Genomic DNA, 10,786 nt, shown 5'->3' on the forward strand with positions numbered 1-10,786 from the left:
CAGGTTGCCATACCCCTAGGTCCAAGTTCAATCGTGCCGCCTAACATGTCGAGGCAACCCCCGGTTCCGCGCAGTAATATGCCGGGGCGAAATACGAATGGTACTATTTGTTCATAGCGCATATATATATGGCGCTCGTAAAGTAGAACTTTCTTTTAGTCCAGTTCTTTACCCTCCAACAGAGTGACAGACGCAAAAAGCCTCCCCACGACGCACGTGCGGTGTAGTAAGGCCTACTTGGCCCAGAATAGGCATTGAGATATCGTGTAGATTAATAGTTGAATGGTCATAGTTTGGCACCATACCGTCGAGTTGGACGTATTCTATTAAGCTAATAATAGTCTATTTATGTATGGTGCATCGTTCGGTTAGAGTTCTACAGTTATCAGCACCCCCATCGTTCCTGACGTTATCTGGACGCTTAACCAGGCTGGTCAGACCCCTAGTGGTGATTGCATCCGAGGAGCTCCGGGTCAAGAGCGACTGGACCTGTATATTGGATTACTCTACCCAGACGACGGCGAGCCTTCCACGGCTCTTGGATTATGCTTTGTGTGCTTTGATTATTCCATGGATAAAGGCCAACACTGCCGAGTGTTGGAATTACCCCCCGGAGAGGACTCCAGGTGAGGCGGCGCTCTACACGTGAGGTCGCACCACGTCTCTCCGTTGTGGACCGGCAGATACCGTTCCACAGAGGGTCCAGCTGTATTGCTCTGCGGGCCCGAGGTTCTGTGGGCACCATGTCCAAGACTTTGGATTCTCCCAAGACACCGTCGGCCAGATGGGATACCGCCAGCGGCTTCTCTAACACCCCCCCCTCCTACTGTCTTACAACCAGCGGAGGACCCCCCCCCCTTAGTGTATCCAGCTATAATCATTTAAGTACCATCGCTATCGTTTCCTAAATATTCCAGGTTGTATACTTACTCCCTGCGCAACCAGAGATTGGACATTCAATGTTGATTTACCTACGAATACTCATTTGCCATAAAAGTGCATATTCAATATTTCAAATCATAAATGTAATTAAGTGAATGTTGTATACACCTTTTGCTGTATTAAATATTCGATTTGGTTCATTTGTGTTGGTTCGTTTCATCAGGTGGGAAAGTGTTCATCATACTTATATCTTGTACTGGGTGGCCAGAAGTTAAAGTACATGAGGTAGTGGTATTAAACTATCATATCTAACAATACAGTCAGGGAATTGTACCCCTCAGTTACAATTGGTCCTTCGAGCCGGAGGGTAACTAGTGTAATATTAATATAGTGTTATTAATATCGAAATGGCCTATGATGAACACTCCACGAAACGATCCTCCTAACCTAGAACGCCCCCGCGGCGCAGACGACAGACACCTCAGTACTTAGAGGCTTACACTGTCAGTCAACTACCTAGGCCTTCGACAAACGGTAAACGTGGTAAAAGTAGAAAGTAAAATTATGTCTGACCTTAACGACCAGGTTTCCCCGACCACAGAGGCCCTAGTAGGTCCTAATGTAACTGACCAAGCCCACGGTGGGGACCAGGAGGGAATTGACATGCCTTTACCCCCCGCCCACTACTAAAGAAGTAGTCCCCGACAAGCCCCGGGAGGAAGACAACCCTACAGAGAGAGAACTCTGCACGGAGGAAGAGGAGGAGAGCGCCGAGGAACTAGAGCTCCAGGACTCCCCAACGAGTACCCCCAGGAGCGGCTCACGCAGGAGCGGCTCACCTCCACTACCGCCTTCCCCCAACGAAGCGGAGAGGACACTACAACAGGCGTTCCTCGTCAGCCTGACAGCCTCCGCCGAGCGCGATCGGCTCCAAGCACAGATGCTTGGCGAGCGCGAACACCTCCAAGCACAGCAACGGAGCGAAGAACAGCGCACACGCCTGGAGATGAGACGCTTCCAGATGGAAGAGAATATGGCAAGAGACCGGGCCGACGCCCAGCGCACCCCGCTGCCGGTGCCCAAAGAGACGCAGAGCGCGACAGACTATAAGCGCAACTAATAGAGCAGCTGATCAAAAGGACAACTCCCTCTCCCCTCCGCCAGGGGCTCAAGGAACTCGTCGAGACAGCAGTCAAGAGCAGCGTCACCGCAACGAGCAAGCGACCCTGAACTTGACCAACAGACCGAGTCTAGACCCCCCGCAGACCCCCCTTCCCATACCGGTCCAAGCGAGACCCAGCTACAAGGAAGGAGCGGCCTACACTGCGGAGAAGCTAAATAAACGATTACAAGATCTGGAAGATTTGATAGAAGAAGAAGAGGGAGAAGAGGAGAACCAAGCCCGACGACAGCACAGTACTCCACCGGACCAGAGGTCCCATACAGTCCAGGCTATACCCCCGGCGGCGCTGTCGCTACAGACCCCCGACTCTATTTACGGGTGAGCACGACGCACGACCAGCCCCGAGGAACAGTACCTGGACCAGCGGGCCATGGTACCCTGACAGTACCAGCCCACAGCGAGGCGCAAGAGGGGACTCGCCCAGGAGGTCTCTCCCCCAACGCTCGCCGATGTATCAGCCATCCACGGCGTCATACAACGCCACGCCGTCATTCCCAGACTTCGCCTATGAGAGTCGAGCACAGTACACGGAGCTCCGGATGTGCTAGAGACAATGATGGTGGATGTCGCTGATGAAACGCCACAAGTATGCAATATTATTGAAGCACCTGAAAGTACCGGCGAGCGCACCAATATAGCGCTAGCCTATGCTACCTCCTCGACCCCATACACAGCGGCCCTTGCAGCGCTGGATCAGAGATATGGACGTATATGGGATTACGTAATCCAGGAGATAAGGCATATTGACCGCCTACCCCCAGCCACAGACAATCGCTCACTAGACGACCTGTCAATCAAAGTGCAGTCCCTGGTGGGTGATGCTGGGAGCTCAACGGGGAGAAGGACATGCATGAGCTGTACGCCAACTCTAACGTTGAGAGGATTTTGGAGAAGCTGCCACCCGCAAGACAGGAGCGCTTTCGGCGGCAGAGGGACTACCGAGATCCCGACGGCCCCGAGCCATCCCTCCTTGATCTGGCCGACTTCCTGGCGAGAGAGGTCAGCAGCTTACGACTGGACACCGTTCGTGGCGGAGCACGCCAAGCTCCAGAGAGGGACCCAGGAGAATAAGTGATGGAAGAAGATCGGTGACTGTCATGCACCAATCAGAGTCAGTACCGAGCAGTAAGAGTCACAGCACCCCCCTCGAGAAAGGAGAAGTGGAAGATAGCGTGTCCCTACTGTGAGAAAGAACACTGGCTGTCACAATGTGACTCATTCACAAAGATGAATGCAGAAGAAGTGAGCCAATGGATAAAGTCCAACCGGCGCTGTTATCGATGTGCGCGGGCCCCACATGGCAGCCGAATGCCGCCTAAAGAAAAGGTGCAGCCGGTGCGATGGAGCCCATCTAGATATACTACACGATAGTAACGGAAGACCGGCCTATACCTGCACCACGGAGCGGCACCAAGGCAAGTGTCATGTACATTGACCCCCGCCAGCAGCAACGGAGCTCAAGTGCTCTTAAAGGTAGTCCGTGTGACATTGAGCTACCAGGATAAAGTCATGGACACTTACGCCGTCCTTGATGACGGGTCAGAGAAGACCCTTCTGCTCGGCCTCCGCTGCGACTCAGCTGGGACTGCGGGGGAGCAAGAACGAAATGACGATTCGGACAATAAGAAGAGATTTAAAGACGATAAAGGGCGAGAATGTCTCCTTCACTATCGCAGCCAACGGGCAGCCAGAGTGACGGTACAAGATCACATATGCTTTCACCAGCCAAGAAATAGGACTATCGCAGTACACCTACCCTGTCACCAAGTTGATGGATAAATATGTGCACCTGCGTCAATTACCTATCCCGCTCATTGAGACGGCGCTACCCCGACCCTGTTGATAGGCTCCGACCATGCATAACTCATAGTCCCGATTGACCGGGTCCATACAGGCCCCCGAGGCTGTCCTGCAGCAGTCGAGACCCGCCTAGGATGGACATTGCAAGGCCCCCTCGCTAAATCTCTCAACCGAACAGCAGCCACTAGCTGCTTCCACTCCAGAACGACAGAAGAAGACACCACTCTCCTGCAGCATGTCGAGAGGCTATGGACCCTAGAGACAATGCCCTTTAAGAACGAAAAGAAAGACGTTCGCTCTAAAGAAGACATTTACGCCATCAACCTACTCGAGCAGGGGACAAAGAGAGTCACAGTCGGCGGAGTGATGAGATACGCAACTCCACTCCTGAGGCGAGAGGGAATGCCCCCCTTTCACGCAAAGAAAGACGCCACGGAGCGCTATCTACTGAACACAGAGCGGCGCCTAGCCAAAGACCCCGCTCAACAGAGTGTGTACCGAGCTGAGATTGAGAAGCTAATCACAGCGGGACACGTAACAAAGATTGACATTAAAGAGGCCGATCAGACGACCGAATCATGGTACGTGCCGCATCACAAGGTCCATCACAATGGCAAGGATCGCATTGTGTTTAACTGCAGCTACCAGATCGGATCCCAAAATCTGAATAAAGAGCTCTTGCCCGGCCCCACACTCGGCCCCTCCCTACTAGGCGTGCTACTGCGCTTCCGCCAGGACAAGGTGGCTATAAGCGGGGATATCAAAGGGATGTTCTTGCAGGTGAGACTAGTAGAGGAGGACAAGCCTCTGCTACGGTTCCTATGGAGAGAGAAGATCGGAGATGAGAACCCATCCATCTACCAGTGGGAAGTACTCCCCTTCGGAACCACATGCAGCCCGTGCTGTGCTACCTTTGCACTACAGAAACACGTCACAGAGGACCCAGCAGCAGATGAAGAGGTCCAACACAGTGTGAAGAACAGTTTCTACGTGGACAACTGTCTACAAAGCGTCTCGACTCAAGAAGAAGCCGAGGCTCTCCTAATCAAGTTACGCGCCTCCCTAATCAAAGGAGGCTTTGATCTCAGGCAGTGGGCCAGCAGTGACCCGCACGTATTGCGCAGCCTCTCCTCCGCAGACAAGGCTGCCAGCAGCGAGACCTGGATGGCGACAATCCCAGGAGAAGCCCAAGAAATGACACTAGGATTAGTCTGGCACTTCAAAACAGACTCGCTCCACTATAGACACAAACCCTTGGCTCCAGAGCAAGGAAGGTCGGCGGCGATACCGACCACCAGATGGAGTGTGTACAGAACACTCGCCAGACAATATGACCCGTTGGGATGTATTCTACCTTACACCACCAGGGCAAAGATGATTGTACGAGCACTATGGGACAAGGACCAGGGCTGGGACGACCCAATACCCGCACACCTTGCCTCAACATGGAGAGAGTGGGAGACGGAACTCCGCTCACTCCCAGGTGTCAATATACGCCGCAGCTACTTCCCATCCACAGTGAGGCCAGAGACATGCGAGATTGAGCTACACGTCTTCAGCGACGCCTCCGAAGTAGCCTACGGATCGGTTGCCTATTGGCGTGCCCAAGAGATGGGAGGAGAGATACACACTGCTTTCATACTGGCCCGCTCAAGAATAGCCCCACGTAAGCAACAATCTATCCCACGTCTAGAGCTCTGCGCAGCCCTCGCAGGAGCGCATCTAGCCACGTTAATCCAACGTGAACTCACCATTCCGGTGCATAGAACAATCTTGTGGTCAGATTCCACGACAGTACTCACATGGATTAAGTCTGATTCATGCAGATACAAAGTCTTCGTGGGAGTCAGAGTCACCGAGATTCAAGAATTAACAGAAGAAGCAAGCTGGAGGTATGTGGATACCAAACACAACCCAGCTGACGTCATCACCCGGGGAATGTCCCTGGATGACCTAACCCGTCGCAACATCTACAGTGACGGACCAGCATTCCTCCAGCTCCCGGAAGGAGATTGGCCTACGCCCACCCCGAGGGAAGCAAGTAACGAGGAGGCTGAGAACAAGAAGCCTATGTTCTGTGGACTGAGCACTGTCGCCTCCACAGACCCCAACATAGATGATTGCATTACCCTAGAGAGTGCGCAACAAAGAACATTCCTGCGGCACCACCCAGAGATTCAGTCCACCACTGACATGTCAGCAGCTGACTACGAAGAAGCAGAACTTCTTCTACTACAACGAGCCCAGAGAGACTCGTTCCCCGATGAGCTAGACTGTCTACAGGGAGGAAACCCCGTCCCATCAGACAGCAGACTGATTCACCTGGCACCAGAGAGTGACGCACATAATCTCATCAGAGTGGGTGGTCGCCTGCGGAGAGCCCCCGATCTACCAGATGACATTAAGCACCCGATCGTCTTGAACAGCCGACACAAGGTCACAGAGCTGATCATAAAGAAATACGACGAGGATGTGCACCACGCAGGAGCAGAGAGAGTCTTCGCGGAGATCAGACGTCGTTATTGGATATTGCAAGGGAGAGAAGCAGTACGGCGCTTCCAGCGAACCTGTCTAGACTGCCGTAAGTGGCGCGCGCAGCCCAGCATACCACGGATGGCTGACCTACCCCCCTGTCGCCTCCGAATCGGCGACAAGCCATTCCACTCCACAGGCATGGACTGTTTTGGCCCGTTGTATATAAAGAGAGGAAGAGGCACCGAGAAGCGGTGGGGTATTGTATTCAAATGCATGACCACCAGAGCGATACATATCGAGCTCCTTCCGACCATGAGCACAGACTCATTCCTTATGGCCTTCCGGAGATTCATATCACGGAAAGGAAAACCGTCTACATTGTTGTCTGATCACGGGACCAACTTCAAAGGCGGAGAAAGAGAGCTGAGAGAGAGCTTCCAAGCTATGGGCCCAGAACTTAAGACCCACCTCGCTCCAGCCCAGATTGACTTCCAGTTTAATCCCCCGAACGCACCCCACTTCGGTGGAACCTGGGAACGAGAAGTACGTTCTATAAAGACAGCCCTGTATGCCGTACTCGGAGCCCAGACTGTGGCAGAGGAAGTCCTAATGACAGTCCTCACGGAGATCGAGGGAGTATTGAACTCAAAGCCCCTCGGTTACGTCTCCAGTGATGTAGCAGATGTCGACCCAGTCACCCCCAACACACTCCTAATGGTGCGGCTGGACCCCGCGCTACCCCAGACAATGTACAGGCCTGAAGAAGCGAACGGCCGAAGAATGTGGAGGTACAGCCAAGTACTAGCTGACAAGTTTTGGAGCAGCTTCCTACTTCACTACCTACCGTCTCTACAGACCCGCCAGAAGTGGGTAAAAGAGAGAGACAATTTGACAGAAGGAACAGTCGTCATGATTATTGCTCAGTCACTACCCAGAGCTATGTGGCCGGCTGGCCGCGTAAGCAAAGTGATCACCGGTGCCGATGGCAAGGTCCGAGCAGCTGAAGTACTCGTCCAAGGGCGCACCTACACACGTCCCGTGGCGAGGCTCATAGAACTGCCCCGACTCCCAGATACTATCGATGATGACCATGACCCTATGACTTTGTGAGTTGACTGACCCTTACAGCGGACCTTGAGTGGAAGACAGTGCGGTTAATCTGTCTCTGCTTAGCTAATTAGGTGGGACTAATTAGGGGGCGGCTGTTGTGAAGGATCAGATTAAACCGAATATGTATATTTATTTATATATATATATTTAATTGTATTTGTATATCGTTTGATATCCCCTGTATATTCCTTGTACAATATGCATTGAATATCCCCGTTTCTACTAAACAGCCCATAATAGTTTAATTCTACCATTGGACGAGAACCTGGCGCCAGGTTGCCATACCCCTAGGTCCAAGTTCAATCGTGCCGCCTAACATGTCGAGGCAACCCCCGGTTCCGCGCAGTAATATGCCGGGCGAAATACGAATGGTACTATTTGTTCATAGCGCATATATATATGGCGCTCGTAAAGTAGAACTTTCTTTTAGTCCAGTTCTTTACCCTCCAACAGAGTGACAGACGCAAAAGCCTCCCCACGACGCACGTGCGGTGTAGTAAGGCCTACTTGGCCCAGAATAGGCATTGAGATATCGTGTAGATTAATAGTTGAATGGTCATAGTTTGGCACCATACCGTCGAGTTGGACGCATTCTATTAAGCTAATAATAGTCTATTTATGTATGGTGCATCGTTCGGTTAGAGTTCTACAGTTATCAGCACCCCCCATCGTTCCTGACGTTATCTGGACGCTTAACCAGGCTGGTCAGACCCCTAGTGGTGATTGCATCCGAGGAGCTCCGGGTCAAGAGCGACTGGACCTGTATATTGGATTACTCTACCCCAGACGACGGCGAGCCTTCCACGGCTCTTGGATTATGCTTTGTGTGCTTTGATTATTCCATGGATAAAGGCCAACACTGCCGAGTGTTGGAATTACCCCCCGGAGAGGACTCCAGGTGAGGCGGCGCTCTACACGTGAGGTCGCACCACGTCTCTCCGTTGTGGACCGGCAGATACCGTTCCACAGAGGGTCCAGCTGTATTCGTCTGCGGCCCGAGGTTCTGTGGGCACCGTGTCCAAGACTTTGGATTCTCCCAAGACACCGTCGGCCAGATGGGATACCGCCAGCGGCTTCTCTAACCCCCCCCCTCCTACTGTCTTACAACCAGCGGGACCCCCCCCCCCCCCTTAGTGTATCCAGCTATAATCATTTAAGTACCATCGCTATCGTTTCCTAAATATTCCAGGTTGTATACTTACTCCCTGCGCAACCAGAGATTGGACATTCAATGTTGATTTACCTACGAATACTCATTTGCCATAAAAGTGCATATTCAATATTTCAAATCATAAATGTAATTAAGTGAATGTTGTATACACCTTTTGCTGTATTAAATATTCGATTTGGTACATTTGTGTTGGTTCGTTTCATCAGGTGGGAAAGTGTTCATCATACTTATATCTTGTACTGGGTGGCCAGAAGTTAAAGTACATGAGGTAGTGGTATTAAATATCATATCTAACAATACAGTCAGGGAATTGTACCCCTCAGTTACAGTTAGCATGTGAATTGTAATCTCTGGTTAGAAACGAATAATGGATGGATTATCCAAGGGGGGTCCTGAGGGGGGGGGGGGGGGGAAAGAACGAGCAAGAGCATATGTACTGTATTGTATAATGGGGATCATGTATATATCTCGCAATTTACATTTATTGATTCAAATACAGAAATGTATATTCCTGTGATTTATTGAGATATTTACTGTTAATGTTTGTCTTGTCAAAAAAATTATAAAAAAATGTGTTCAAAAAAGAAAGAGATAAAGGGAGAGAGAGGAGAGAGAGAGAGAGAGAGTGAGAGAGAGAAAGAGAGAGAGAGTAAGAGAGAGTGAAAGAGAGAGAGAAAGATAAAGGGAGAAAGAGGAGAGAGAGAGAGAGAGTGAGAGAGAGAGAGAGAGAGAACGAGAAAGAGATAAAGGGAGAGAGAGGAGAGAGAGAGAGAGAGAGAGAGTGAGAGAGAGAAAGAGATACAGGTAGAGCATGGCACTAAACACTGCTAGGGTTAGAGGTTCCATTCCCTGCAATTAGGGGAGGAAGAGGAGGATGAAGTAGATAAGAAACACAGAAAGAGGAGGAATGTTGAAGAGGAGGGGGACATAGGTGTGAGGAAGAGGAAGAGGAGGAAGAGGAAGAGGAGAGAGGAGACATCTCTGCTGCAGGGAACCCAAGCTGAGCAGCTTCTTCCTGCACAGATGGAAAAGCAGGATAAATGAGGTGAAGAGCAAGTTTGAAAGGAAGAATTAGAAGAAGGGTGCTGCTGACACAAAACAGCACCTTGCAGAAGCTAACAGCACCCTGCAGAAGCTAACAGCACAGAAGCTAACAGCACCCTGCAGAAGCTAACAGCACAGAAGCTAACAGCACAGAAGCAAACGGCACCCTGCAGAAGCTAACAGCACCCTGCAGAAGCTAACAGCACAGAAGCTAACAGCACAGAAGCTAACGGCACCCTGCAGAAGCTAACAGCACAGAAGCTAACAGCACAGAAGCTAACGGCACCCTGCAGAAGCTAATGGCACAGAAGCAACGGCACAGAAGCTAATGGCACCCTGCAGAAGCTAACGGCACCCTGCAGAAGCTAATGGCACAGAAGCTAATGGCACCCTGCAGAAGCTAACGGCACCCTGCAGAAGCTAACGGCACAGAAGCTAACGGCACCCTGCAGAAGCTAACAGCACAGAAGCTAACGGCACCATGCAGAAGCTAACAGCACAGAAGCTAACGGCACCCTGCAGAAGCTAACGGCACAGAAGCTAACGGCACCCTGCAGAAGCTAACGGCACCCTGCAGAAGCTAACGGCACAGAAGCTAACGGCACCCTGCAGAAGCTAACGGCACAGAAGCTAACGGCACCCTGCAGAAGCTAACGGCACAGAAGCTAACGGCACAGAAGCTAACGGCACCCTGCAGAAGCTAACAGCACAGAAGCTAACGGCACAGCATCATGTGACCTGCTCCCCAGCATCATGTGACCTGCTCCCCAGCATCATGTGACCTGCTCCCCAGCATCATGTGACCTGCTCCCGAGGAAGGGGAGGGAAAGAGAATGTCTGCTGCTCACTGTGGCCCCACTGAGCATTTCTACATCAACATACATATTCGGTCGGGAAGTGAACTTCAGCTTCAAAGTATGGGAAGTATGATAAGGAAAGAAGAGCGATACGGAGAGTAGAAGAGGAAGAAGATGATGAAGAAGAGGGAGGAGGAGGAGGAGGTGGAGGAGGAAGAAGATAAAGAGGAAAAGTGTGAAGAAAGGAAAGAGGGAGAACGTTGATAACTAGGGATGTCCCGATCCGATCACGTGATCGGGATTGGGGGCCGATCACGTGATTTT

Source organism: Notolepis coatsorum (genome assembly GCF_963971535.1).
Source record: "Notolepis coatsorum genome assembly, chromosome: 2".
Lineage (NCBI taxonomy): Eukaryota > Metazoa > Chordata > Actinopteri > Aulopiformes > Paralepididae > Notolepis > Notolepis coatsorum.